This window comes from Aethalodelphis obliquidens, unplaced genomic scaffold, assembly GCF_003676395.1.
Source record: "Aethalodelphis obliquidens isolate GAN/ISIS:26980383/991018 unplaced genomic scaffold, ASM367639v1 scaffold5, whole genome shotgun sequence".
NCBI lineage: Eukaryota > Metazoa > Chordata > Mammalia > Artiodactyla > Delphinidae > Aethalodelphis > Aethalodelphis obliquidens.
Genome location: NW_020837949.1, coordinates 41,477,839 through 41,490,763, shown reverse-complemented (window position 1 = coordinate 41,490,763; position 12,925 = coordinate 41,477,839). Strand labels below are relative to the sequence as shown.

The 12,925-nt window shown below is 41.3% G+C and overlaps 1 protein-coding gene and 1 long non-coding RNA gene across 5 annotated transcripts in view; one reads left to right on the top strand and one right to left on the bottom strand.

Moving 5' to 3' along the window:
* Nucleotides 1-465, bottom strand: part of HERPUD2 (HERPUD family member 2) — a 42,158-nt gene extending 41,693 nt beyond the window's left edge. Inside the window, exon 1 of the mRNA XM_027102197.1 lies at nt 139-465. The gene's annotated coding sequence lies outside the window, so the exon portion shown is untranslated. The remainder of the gene's footprint in view (nt 1-138) is intronic.
* An 83-nt stretch (nt 466-548) lies between these two features.
* The window catches only part of LOC113618233 (uncharacterized), an 87,799-nt gene continuing 75,422 nt past the window's right edge, over nt 549-12,925 (top strand). For all 4 annotated transcript variants that reach the window (XR_003431937.1, XR_003431935.1, XR_003431936.1 and 1 more), the window contains exons 1-2: nt 549-836; nt 2,374-2,435. This is a non-coding gene — a long non-coding RNA (uncharacterized LOC113618233). The remainder of the gene's footprint in view (nt 837-2,373; nt 2,436-12,925) is intronic.

Below are 12,925 nucleotides of genomic sequence, written 5' to 3'. Positions count from 1 at the left end.
GCCACCGCCCCGCCCCGCCCCGCCCCGCCGCGACCCCTAAGCTGAAACGCAACAAGGCCCCGACGCGACGGCCCCGCCACGCGGGCTGGAGAAGGGGACGGGCCGCTCAGGGCGGCCAGCCGCGACAGGCAGGGCTACCTGAGAGATGGCTGCGGGGCCCGCCACCGCCGCCCTCCTCCCCCGGGCACGGCCACCGATCACACAGTACGGCCGAGCGTCCTCCGCGGCGGCCGCTCCCTTCCTACTGCTCGGCGGCGCCCACGGCCCGGCCCTGGATCTCGCGAGGCGGCGCGGCGGCAGCGGGAGAAGTTGGCCGAAGGGCTCTCCGCCTGACCCCTCCGGCAGGGCAGCTGGAGCGCAAGGCGGGGCGCGGCCGAGACGGCGACAGGTGGCAGGAGGGCGGGGACTAGAATAGGGGCGCCGGCCGCGAGCGCGCCTGTTTTGTTGTTGTGAAGAAGGTCCGGGTCCCCTTTAAGCCGGAAAACGCAGGGCGGAAGTGCGTCAGGGGCGGCTCGCCCCCGCGCGCTGCCCTCCAGGTCCCGCCGCCGACCGCCCCTGGCGGCCCAGGGCGGCCGGTGCCGAGTTCTGCGTCGCCTCGAAGTTAGTCGGGCGTGTCGAGCCCGCCAGGCCAGGCCATTCTCTCCGCATTGCCTCCCCAGCGGTACTCGGGCCTCCACTCGCTTCGCTGGCGTTAGCACATTCTGTTTTGACCACACCCGGAAGACTTGGGAAGTGTTCCTCATCCTTAGAGCTGTCTCTTCAAAAGTTAGTGTCCTTGCTGATGCTCAATCAGACTTCTGACCATAATTTCTTGTGTCGACTGTCTGCAAAGCACGGTACCTGGAGCTTTGGGGAAGGAGGGACTGGGGGTACATTGCATAAGGAGAAGGCTTTCAGTCTACCTCTACTTTCCGTGTGACCCTGGCTAACCTTCCTGAGCCTCAGTTTACTTCTGTAAATGGGGACGGTAATGGCCACCTGACTGTGTGCTGTTGATTAAATGAGCTATGTAGGTAAGCCATCTGGTACAGTTCTGGCGTATATCAGTCTCTCAACTAAATATTAATTTCCATGTATTTCCTCTCCGTTTTCTCAAAAGTTGGCAAGTGTTTGTTTACTGAGCACCTACTGTGTGTTCAGCACAGTGGGAGATGAAGACGGTTGGCAGTGTTATTTTCTGGTTTATGGTTTACACGTGGGAACGCGAAGTTTCAGGCTATTGCCCAAAGCCGACTTACTCTCCATTTTCTGCACAGGTTTAGGAGTCAGTGCAGTAAGTTGAGATGTGCATTTGCACAGGTCCAGGCTTCCACTTATAGGTGAATACAAGCAGATAATGTAGGGGGCTTTGGAGACCTGGTCTCTTCCCCTCTCAGCTGCAGAGGAGTTAGTGAAAGTTAGAGACCAAGAGGAAATTCTTCCTCTCAACAGCTAGTGCCCCAGGATCCCTTACACCCTCTCCTCCTTCACCTCTTTCTTTGTGATAGGACACCTACCATATCTTAGCCATACCCTCTCAATGCTCTTCTAAAATAAGAGTGAAGTTTCCTTTATTTCTTGTCATGGAATGAGAACAGTTTACTATGACTTGGATTTCCTGTAGCAGACCCTTTTTCTACCTAGTATCTAGTCATCTTAATAGAACCTTAACTTAATTCTAGCTACAAGTACTTTTTCTAGCTCCCTTACATCTAGCAGCAGCCATTCGACACACCTGTAGCCCATAAGATGAAAGGTGAAGTTGCTACTGGGGCTTCCAGGGGAGCTTTCAGATGAACATGTTCTGCAGACCAGAGCTCATCCTTGCCCTCTACACCTGTCTTTCTTACTGGAGGAATGTGATGCTGGCAGTGGGGCAGCCACAGCTCAGTCCTGAAGCAACAAACAGGAGAACAAAGGCCTGTATTACAAGGATGGCAGAACAGAACAATTGAAAGAGGCTGAATCCTTTATAGCATAAGTGTGCCACCATATAAGTCCCAAGCTGTCTGCTCTAAGAATTCTTTCATGTCCAATTCCTGTTTAAGGCAGGAGGAAGTCTCCCCAACCGCAACTGCCACAAGCACCACCACCCAAGCCTGCGGCTCCTGTCACTTATGCCTGTGACTCACACTTCCGGGAACCCCTTAGAGTAATGTGGTCATCCCCCTTGGCACTCTGAAATGTACATTATTAATGAGATATATATTAATTAATATTGACAGAATGTGCATTTCACTGGATAGACACTACTTAAAGTAGAGTTCATCAGAGGTTCACTAACATGGACAAAATCATTTTAAAATGTAATGAACATTCAAGAATTTGAAATATATGAGTATAAAGATGATAGAGTATCTGATAGAAATGATTTTTTTTTTTTTTGCTTTACAGCCACCTGAATTAACAACCTAAAAATGCTTTTGATGCTGTGGAACTTGCCCACAATAAAAACAGTATGTAAATATGATCCCATTTTTGTTAAATTACGTGTATGTGTTTATAGAAAAATGTATGAAAGGGTAGTCCCTAGACTATTGATAGTGTTTAACTTGGAATTTGGAGTAGGAAAAACAGCATGGAGGGGATGCAAGATAGCAGTTACTTAGAGGCTGCTGTGAGCTGTTTGTTGTTCTTTGTCCGTGTTGCACATAAGAAGGGGAAATGTGAAAGAACAACTACACATCTCAGTTACCATTTGCTACTTAAAGACAGCCTCTAATGAGAATGCTTAAGGGGAGGATGCTAATAGATAATAAAGGATTTGTGATTGTTAAGGCCAAATCTACTTTAACAATATTAACTGTTCAATACACATAATTTTAGTAGCTAGTTCAGTAATTCAGGGTGATTTCTGCCAATGGAGTAACTTTCTTTGTTGACAAAGTAAAATACGTAAAGAAAATTATTTGTAAATAATAAAACTGATTTCCAGTATTTGTGGGATATTTACTTCTAATTCTTTTAATTGGGAAGGAGGACAGCTAGAAAAGCTTATATTGACTCCTTCTGTGAGATTCCAGTTTCTTTTAAAATTTTAAAGAAAATAAAGTGCTTATTACTGAGCTTTTCTTACTAAAATTTGGAATACCTTCCAGGAAGGTAAAATACTTTATGATGTTGAATAATATAGTTTTCAGTGTTTTGGGTTTTTTGTTTTTGTTTTTATGATAACTCTCTTGGGAAGAAAGACTTTAGTCAAGTGATGATCTTGCAGTTGCAAATTTCAAAGATGATGATAGCCATCTGGCTTCTGATTGATTCCTTCTATTTCTATTTACACCAAACTTGTCTTTTTTTTTTAAGATGCTGTGCCACAAAGCATCTAATCAAATCTCAATCAAATTTATTGTTTAAAAACAAGTGAAATCCTACATTTCAAGCCTAGGAAAATTAGCTCATTTCAACACTGCACTTTCAAAATCTTAATTGGTCCCAGATGTTTGATTATAAACCATATTGTAGAAAATGGAATGAAGAAAACCACACATGCATTGAATGCCAAGTGGGTGATTTAAGTGATGTGTCATTTAATGAATTTTCAGAACAGCCCTGAGAGGTAGTGAGGTCAGTGAAGCTCAGAAAGGCTAAATGTCTTGCCCCAAGTCACACAGCTAGTAACTTCCAAATAGAATTCTGATTCCTCTGTAATACACACTCTTTCCACTACACTGAACTTAAAGATATTCATTCATAACAAGACACATTCAGGAGGAAAAGGCTTTCAGGAACAACATCTTAGAGGTCATCTAGATCAGCTTTCCAAGTACTGCCAGAATCACTCTTAGGACATCTCTGAAAGGCAATCAGCCAACTTTGGCTTAAACTCTTCCAGGGAAAGGGAGCACCATAGTTTTCACTACAGCATGACCTATTGTTAAACAGCCATGGTTATTATAAGTGAATTAAAATCTGCATTGCTATAATTTGTCATTAGGCCACTTTTCTCCTCTTGATTAATTCAGAATATGTTTACTTTTATTCCACGTCTGCCCTTCAAATGGTTAAATGCTGTCTACATCTTATCCAAACTAAACATCCCCAGATTCTTCAACCATTCTTAAGAATAGTTTCCAGATCACTCAAAACAGTGACTCACCTTTGAACACACTACTTTGCATAGCCCTCCTCAATTATGGTGACCATAATGAGCATTTCGACACATGATTTCCCTAGAATAGTCTTCATAAGGACACGTCTATATTTCTATTTCTGTATTAATATAAATCTTCATAAGGTAGTTTAGCAGTTGGATTTCCTGCTTTTCAGAAACTATGTATCTAGTCAGTTCTTAGAGCGACCATTTGGGTAAGACAGAAGTCTAATTTCTCTGATGAGTTAATCCACTGACTTATTTATCATAACACTTGGAGAAAATTGTAGCAAATAGCATCTCACTGACCTCCTTTAGGTGACCAGAGGAAGGGGGGGAAGGGGAAATCCCTTATATTTTTCATCCTCTAAAGAATTTTGACCTAAATATATGTATTAGTTATTTATTTCTGCAAAACAAATTGCCCCTAAAACTGGGTCAGAATTTTGGGAGTCTTTGCTGTTGGTTCTGGTTTTGAGTCTCTCTTGCAATTGCAGTCAGGATTTCAGCTGGCATTTGGTTATCGGAAGGCTTGATTGGAACTGGAGGATCTACTTCCAAGATGGCTTACTCCTAAGGCTGGCAAGTTGGGCTGGTTGTTGGTGTGAAGTCTCTGTTCCTCCCCATGTGGGTCCCTCCACAGGACTGCTTTTGGATGTCCTTACAACCAGACAGCTGGATTCCCCCAGAATGAGGGAATCCTAGAGACCAAGGCTGAAGCAGCAATGCCTTTCATGACTTAGTTTCTGAAATCTTACATTGTCACCTACATGGTGCGCTATTTGGTCACATAGGCCAGCCCTGAGTCATTGTAGGAGGAGAGTAGTATGAGCATGAATACTAGGAGGTAAGGACCTCCTGTCATACTGGAGGCCAGTTACCATAATGTACCTTACCAAAGCATAGCAGGTCATAATGGATACCCTGTTCCTTCTGTATGCAGCTATCCAAGTCCAAATCCCAATAGTAACCTTGCAGTTGGTTCACAACTGCATGCCCTTCCTCTGGCATTTAGCCTCTCTTCCCAGAGCTGTTTCACCAAGTTCCTCCCCCCAAAATTAGAACTATCTAACTCTATTGGCTATATTTCTCAAATGTTTATAAATGTTTATCTTTTTTGCTAAAAGTAAATATAGTTTAGCTGAGTTTGGGAATATTAAATTTGCTACACTGCATTCAAATAAAGGTAAGAATAATCACTAAATTGAACATGGAGAGTAGTCATGGGCCTAACTCAGGGGTTCTTAATCTGGGTCCAGAGACATACCCTGAATTATCTATAGGACTGTGCATTTATCTGGAGGGAGAGTCCATGGTTTTTATCAGCTATTTATTTATTTATTTATTTTTGGCTGCGTTGGGTCTTCGTTGCTGTGGCGGGCTTTCTCTAGTTGCAGCGAGCCGGGGCTACTCTTCGTTGCGGTGCATGGGCTTCTCATTGCGGTGGCTTCTCTTGTTGCGGAGCATGGGCTCTAGGTGCACGGGCTTCAATAGTTGTGGCTCGTGGGCTCTAGAGCGCAGGCTCAGTAGTTGTGGTGCACGGGCTTAGTTGCTCCATGACGTGTGGGATCTTTCTGGACCAGGGCTTGAACCCGTGTCCCCTGCATTGGCAGGCGGGTTCTTAACCACTGCGCTACCAGGGAAGCCCTTTATCAGCTTCTTGAAGGGGCCATTTGTAATGCCTTTCAGAGCAGCAACAAAATTTAGTCCTCATTGTAAGGTTTTTCCAGTTAAAGGAAATGGGTTTTTGAGCCATTTACCAAGTTACTGCCTCAAGGGCCCCAAAACACTGTTCATTGCCTGCTTTGTGATAATAGAAATAAATCCTGTAAATATCAATGCTTCTCCTTTTCCAGCTTTCACGATATTAAGCTTTGTCAGTAAAGAGCACTGGAGGGACACTAGAGGAAGAATAGAATTCTCTACCTGTGTAATGTAGTGTGCTCCCTTAGGCAGGCTCTTACAGCACATGTGGCTTCTGCAGCTCTCAGTTCCAGCAGTGCCCAGTGGCCAGCAGTGTGTAGCACCTCCCATGAACAGGCAACTTTGCAGGCAACACCCATGAGCATCTTTCCCTGGAACCCCATCAAATGGCTTCACATGGAGTACCACCAGTACAACACTGTTCATGAATAGCTTCCCCTCACACCCCTTAGCCAGCTTTTCTCCCTCAGCAAACTTCTCTGACATCAAATGAGCCACAGTCACTGGACTTCTTCAAGGAGGGTCTATCTGAGCCCTTAGGGCAGTAGATGATCACTATATCTGATTTTCCTATATTCTTTAGCATTTTCTTAGTTCTTTGCTATCCATCTCCTTATCACTCCAATTCCTTGTTATAAATGGTAATTCTTTATATTTAACCTTCCATGTTCAAAATATTGTTTGATTTCTGTCTCTTGATTGGACCCTAACTGATACAGAATTGGTATCAGTAGTGATCCCAGGAGAGAAACACACAAAGAATTTGAGGATTGCCATGGTCATGCCCTTTGGCTGGGTTCCTCCCCATTGAGAAGTGAGATGAGGGCATTAAAGTAAGCAAACTGTCATCTGTGGTTGATCGTGATGACATGTCAGCTGAAACAAGAGATTGCCCAGCTCCATGCTGCACTTGACCATTATGGCAGTTAAGATGTCTCTAAGGACAATAGTATGGCATAGAGTCTTCTGAGTGTCCTTTAGCACTTATAGAAAGGAAATCACAAGCTCGTTTCTTTCAACTCTCAGCTCAAGCCACAGTCTAAGACCAGAAAGCTTCCATGATAACTATAAAAGAATCTTTTAGTTCTTTCAGACACAGGGGTGATATTGTCAAAAATCAAGCACAAAATTTTATTATATGGATTGCTGAATTGTAGCAATAGTTGTATTCGCAGTTCCATCAAATTTTTCACACAACAAACTAGCGGTTATCAGTGGCGGGGGCGAGTGGTATACAGGTGGGGGAGTGAGAGGTACAAACTATTGGGCATAAGATTGGCTACAAGGATGTATTATACAACATGGGGAATGTAACTAATGTTTTGTAATAACTGTAAATGGAGTGTAACCTTTAAAAAATGGAGTGTAACCTTTAAACATTTTTAAAAGGAAAAAACAGAAAAGAATGGGCAGAGAAGAAAGACCAGGGTTACAGAAAAAAACAAAGTGTACTAGGCAAAAAGAAAAAGTGTGCCAAGAAAGAAAAACGGAAACCCAAAGTAGGATGCAGCCTGCATTTTTAAACATTATTATCATCATCATTATTTCTAAAATAAAATGGCTAAATTTTTTTTCATTTTTTACATAAAAGTTAAAGCATTGAATGAGAAAGAATGGGATCCTGAAAATTGGAATGGGGACAGCTGCTTGAACACAGATGAAGCTAATCATCTTGAAACTACAAGTCACTCCAAGCTACCTCTATTAAAGAAAGAAGTTTGCCCTCTGGAGACTAGCCTTCCTTTGCTTAAAAACTCTGTGAGAACCTCACCAGGGAAGATGCCTTAAAAGGGAATATTTATTCTCCACAAGACACACTATAACCACCCACTACTGCCCCTAGACCTAAAACTAGGGTTAAATCTCAGCATTCTCCACGGCGACAGGTACACACAGTGACCCAGGAAGAAATAGCTTACACACCAAGATAATTGCAAGACTTTACTAATCTATATCAGCAGAAATAGGAAGTATATTCTAAGAGTGTTAGACCTCGGAGGGTGAAATACAGCACTAGATTGAGCCAAATTAATGGATATAGTGCACTTAGTAGATTCCAGGCTTGATGTGTTAGTTCAGGAAGCTGAAGGTAGCTCTCACGATTGATTGGTCGACTGAAACTTGGACTCAACCATGGCCTACATTTAATATAGCTGAGATACCAGAGCTATCTACATCATGTAGATAAAGGAATCCAAGGGCCTAGGGAAATAGGTATGTTAAATGTATTGTGTGTTACCTGCACACCCACCTGTCCCCTTCAATGTTCCATGAGAAGGCCCAGAAGACACTCACTTCACTAAGGCATTGAGAAATACATGAGTGAGGGGAGCTCCCACATCCTTGTAAAGCTCTGTGTTGCTCTCATTTGTAGACCAGGCATGACTGAAGGGGATGCTGCCACTGAGATAAACTCCCTAGTTATAGTGCCATTTGGAAGACAGCACCCTGAAAGGATGAGAATCTGTTTCATAGGATGCAATATATCCTTTGGATCAGAGACCATTATATGCAGAGGAATGTCAGTTCTTAGCTCAACTGCAACAATACTTAATGTTCACCATTTACAATAATAATATTTGTGCTACTCACTATAACAGAGGACACAAAGAACAGTAAGATATACTTGCCTTCAAGGGGTTTCCAACTTAGGAGAAAATAAGACAAGCCCACAAATGACTGTAAGACAAAATAGAGTAAGGGCAGTATCCCAGGCCCTTCTGCAACCCAGCCAGTTTATGTCTCAGCCAAAAGCAGAAGAGGAAAGTGAGGGATCTGCTGTATCGAAGTGGACTGGGGGCAATTTGCAAAAGGCAAACAGTAATTTGACTTGACTCTTCCTTTCCTCAGCTTTTTCCAACTTTTTCTCACATTTCCCCCAGATTATATGCTCATTAAAACCAATCCACTGCCTTTCCACAAGCCCAGCCGACACTGTAAGTTCAGAGAGGTCTAGCTATGCCACAGGAGATAAGATGGACCTCACACTACCAGGCATGCATGTCTACCTCCCCCTTCTTAAGGCCTATTTTTCACTGTGCCATTCTTAAGGACAAGCCTCATCCTTTTTTATTACACTCTCCACCATCCCCCCCATTTCGCTTCCAGTAACTGCAGCAATTTCTTTATGTTGGTGGTGGCTTCCTAATTAGTTGTGTTAAGATTCTGAGGCCAGATCTGGGATCAGCAGGATAATTGATTGATTTAACTGACATGGGTTAAGGAAAGGGAATGACAACTAAGTCAAGTGCTTCAAATACCGTGCACTAGAAACCCACTTCATTCATTCAAAGTATTTCACATTTCAAAGGTTTTGTACTTTCTATCTTATCTCGAAAAATATTGCCAAAAACATGCATAACAATTAAGTAGTTTCATAACTGGTCAATAGAAAAGGCCAAAGTTCTTGAGTAAAATCTTGTCTTCTTAGTTTCTTTCTTTGTGTCGTGACTCCCTAGGGTTTGTAAACTAGACTGAATCTTTGAAACAGCAAACTAGCTTTGACTAAGAAAATTTGTTAAATTCCAGGCTTTAGAGAGTAATAGGACAGCTTCTTGAGTATAGTCTTTGTAACACTCATTCTTAAAGAATGCAGGATTTTATCTCCCTGAAGGAATTTATGTTTCACAACTTTGATGTTGCCCAGTGCAAAATGCTCAGCTCTGTTGCAAGAATTCGTAACTAAGATCATTCCAGAATGAAGACAAAGCAATTTAACATTAATCGAGTACTTATTACAGATGTGGAGTGTGCTAGGTGTGTTTATGTAGTGATCTCTTTGAATCCCTTCAAGATAAACCCTGAGCCCTCACTTGCAAACTTTCCCTGCCCCATCCTTAGATGTTTTGTCTGTACTTCTATGTGAAATCTATTTCATTTACCATGTGATAATTCTCTCTTGATAAGTCTGTGAGCTCCCTGAGGCTAGATATCATACCTTAAACAAATTTTTTATCACTGTTGCCCAGGACAATCCCTTTTTCTTAATAACAATGAATATTATTGACTAAATGATAATACTCATTTTACAGAGAAGGTAAATGAGATAAGTAATTTGCCCAAGGTGAGTCAGTTAATAATTGATAGAGCTGTTGATACGAAAGCCTCTGAATTTTATGGCATTTCCTATTTGTCTGTGTTTAACACCACTTCTAACTTCCGTACCTGTAGGATTTGGGGTAACCACCTATGTCCTCTTTCATGTATGCAATAGCAGACAGTAGAGTGTCTGGGAAAACTACAGGACAGAAATCTGGGCCAAATTGAGGAATACCATGAGGTCAGCAAAAGCGTCACAGGGACGAAGTTCAGAAGTGATGGGGGGACATCCCTCTTCAGACATCTGCTAGGAATCTCAGGTAGCCAAAAGCAACATCCCTGATTAACTATAAACTTGCTCGTTAACTACACAGAAAAGCAGAGGAAAAAAAATACAGGAATTTCAGCATTGTACCTAATTCTTATCTCTTATATACTTTCCTCTGACATTTAATGATTAGCTATACCACATGCATTTTCCTGCTAACTCCTCTGCCAAACTCAGTATTTTAATCTATTATATTTTATTGCACATATGACTAGAATCTCCTATAATTATACACTTGCAGCTTTTTATTTTGTGTCTATGAAAGTTATTCTTTGTTAACACAACCATTTTTATTCACTCTTATTCACTCTCACCCCAAATTGCAGCTTATAGAGTAACACTTCAGGAAGGGAAATATTTGAGGCACTCTCCTTATAACAACCTGTGTTTGTGAGGATGCCAAGAAACCTATGAAAGAAAATAAGCTTAAAGAAGGAAAAGAAAGCTCAGCATAAATTAATACTTTTTCTCAGATTCATGTGAGAGATGGTCTTCTTTGCTCCCCACCATTTATGTATTGCTTCTTCAGGGTTTTTTTTGTATTTTTGGTTTTTTGTTTCAAAATTCATTTAGAAACCTCCATTTTGGATAGGGGGTCTCATTTTGACTTATTATCAATAGAAACCATTTTTCTTATTATTTCATAGGATTTTTTTATCAGCTATGATTTTCTTTTATTTAAAACATTTTTAACTTCATAAGAAATTCTAGTCTAATTTGTATAGCCTAACCATCCTAAGTTAGCAACTATCATTATTTTTTATTTCTTCTGATTTTCATTGTATCTGTATGCATATTTATAATGAAATTCATATGTATATAGTTTTATAATGTTGTAATAGTATGCACACACAATTTTAGAAATTCCTTTTTTCACGTAAAAGTGTTTTTATAAATTATTTTTATTTCTATTTGGTTATTTTTTATTTCTACATAGTCGTATTTATCAGTGCTGAAGTTTCAAAATGAAATACTATATCAACATGCCATAATTTTATTTAACCATTTCTCAAGTCTTAGATATGTGAGTTCACAGTTTTTTATTTTTAAAAATAATGCTTCTATAAACATCTTGGTTTGCTTAGCCCTTATACTTGAAATATATTCCCAGAAGAATGATTACTAAGTCAGAGGATCTGAACTCTTGATATACATTGTCCATTATATTTTAAATCAACTGAAAATAAATTTAAATATTTGGCATTATTTATTTTAACTTGCTTTAGTCCAGCTGTTAATATATTATGTCATCAAATATTTTAAAATATGCTGAAAATATGTCATTTAGTTTATTTTGTTGCAAGTGATAATCAGCTAACCATCAAAAAGGCATGGCTGGATTCAGGAGTTTTCTTTCTCATTCTTCATTTATTTCCCAATGATATTATTGGTATCATTCCTTGTTGGGCTTTCTTCATAGTAGGAAAATGGCCACTGGAGATCTCAAGCCTAGTTATTTAAGACTATGGCTTCCATGTATCAGATCTCATTGAAGGATTCTGATTACTCTTGCTTGACTCTAATGCCTATTAATCATTTTGTCCGTGAAGACGTAGTACTGTACTCAGATTGGCCCATCTTGGTCAAATACTGACCCTAGGGGGGTGGGGAGGTGGAGGGCAAGGCACCATGACTGACAGCCCTACTAGAACCATGGACTTGGAAAGAGCTGAGGGGCTTAGAGGGGCTATTGGCAGACAAAACCAACATATCCATTTCTTATATTGTTTCTAAACTTCTTCATATCTATAAATGTAAACGTAGACTTGCCCCTCTTTAAGATTGTGAAGTAAGAAGTTTTACTTTCTTGCTCCCTTATCTCCCCTTTCTGCATCCTTCTCCTTTCTCCCAGACCTACCACCACTGTCCAGTGACCTAATGTTCTCGCTAATCTGTTTTCTATCAAAACCTACTTTCAGTTAACAGGAGTTGAAAAGAATCCAAAAAAATCAAATTAAGACCCAGGACTCAAATTACTTTCCTCCATAGAGTTGGTTAGTTTTTAATCGAGGACAATCATACAAGACTAAGAAAGGTAGAATTTGAAGGGGAAGGGGGACACTTGAGCACCTTCAAATACTCCCCTTCTACTAGGAATTCATTTTTTCCCCCTTTAGATTGCTAGTAATATCTTTAGTGAAAAGAATGTAAGAGATGAATAGAACCCAGGATCACTAACTTGAATCCTGTCCATTCAGCTAGATCCCCAGAGGAATCACACATGTAGAAGACAAGGCTAGCCAGTGCATGCTCTTTATTACCGTGAGGCTTTTGCCCAAACCCCACTATTTAACAAAGCAGACAAAAGTGGTCAAGAGCATAGGCTCTGGAATCAGCCCAACCTTTGCTCAAAAGTGGCTCTATCATTTATTACCTGGAGTCTTAGTACCTTGACTATAAAATGGGGATAGTAATTTCTACCTTATGGGGTGCTGTGAGGATTAAAAATAAATAAATAATGCATACAGACTGCTTAGTTCAGTGCCTGGCACAGAGTAAGCCCTTATATTGACCTTTTTTTTTTTTTTTGCGATACGCGGGCCTCTCACTGCTGTGGCCTCTCCCGCTGCGGAGCACAGGCTCTGGACGCGCAGGCTCAGCAGCCATGGCTCACAGGCCCAGCCGCTCCGCGGCATGTGGGATCTTCCCGGACCGGGGCACAAACCCGTGTCCCCTGCATCGGCAGGCGGACTCTCAACCACTAAGCCCTAAGCCACCAAGCCCTAAGCCCTTAATAAGTGATAGTCGTTTGATGATGTTGATGATGATGAAGGATGAGAAGG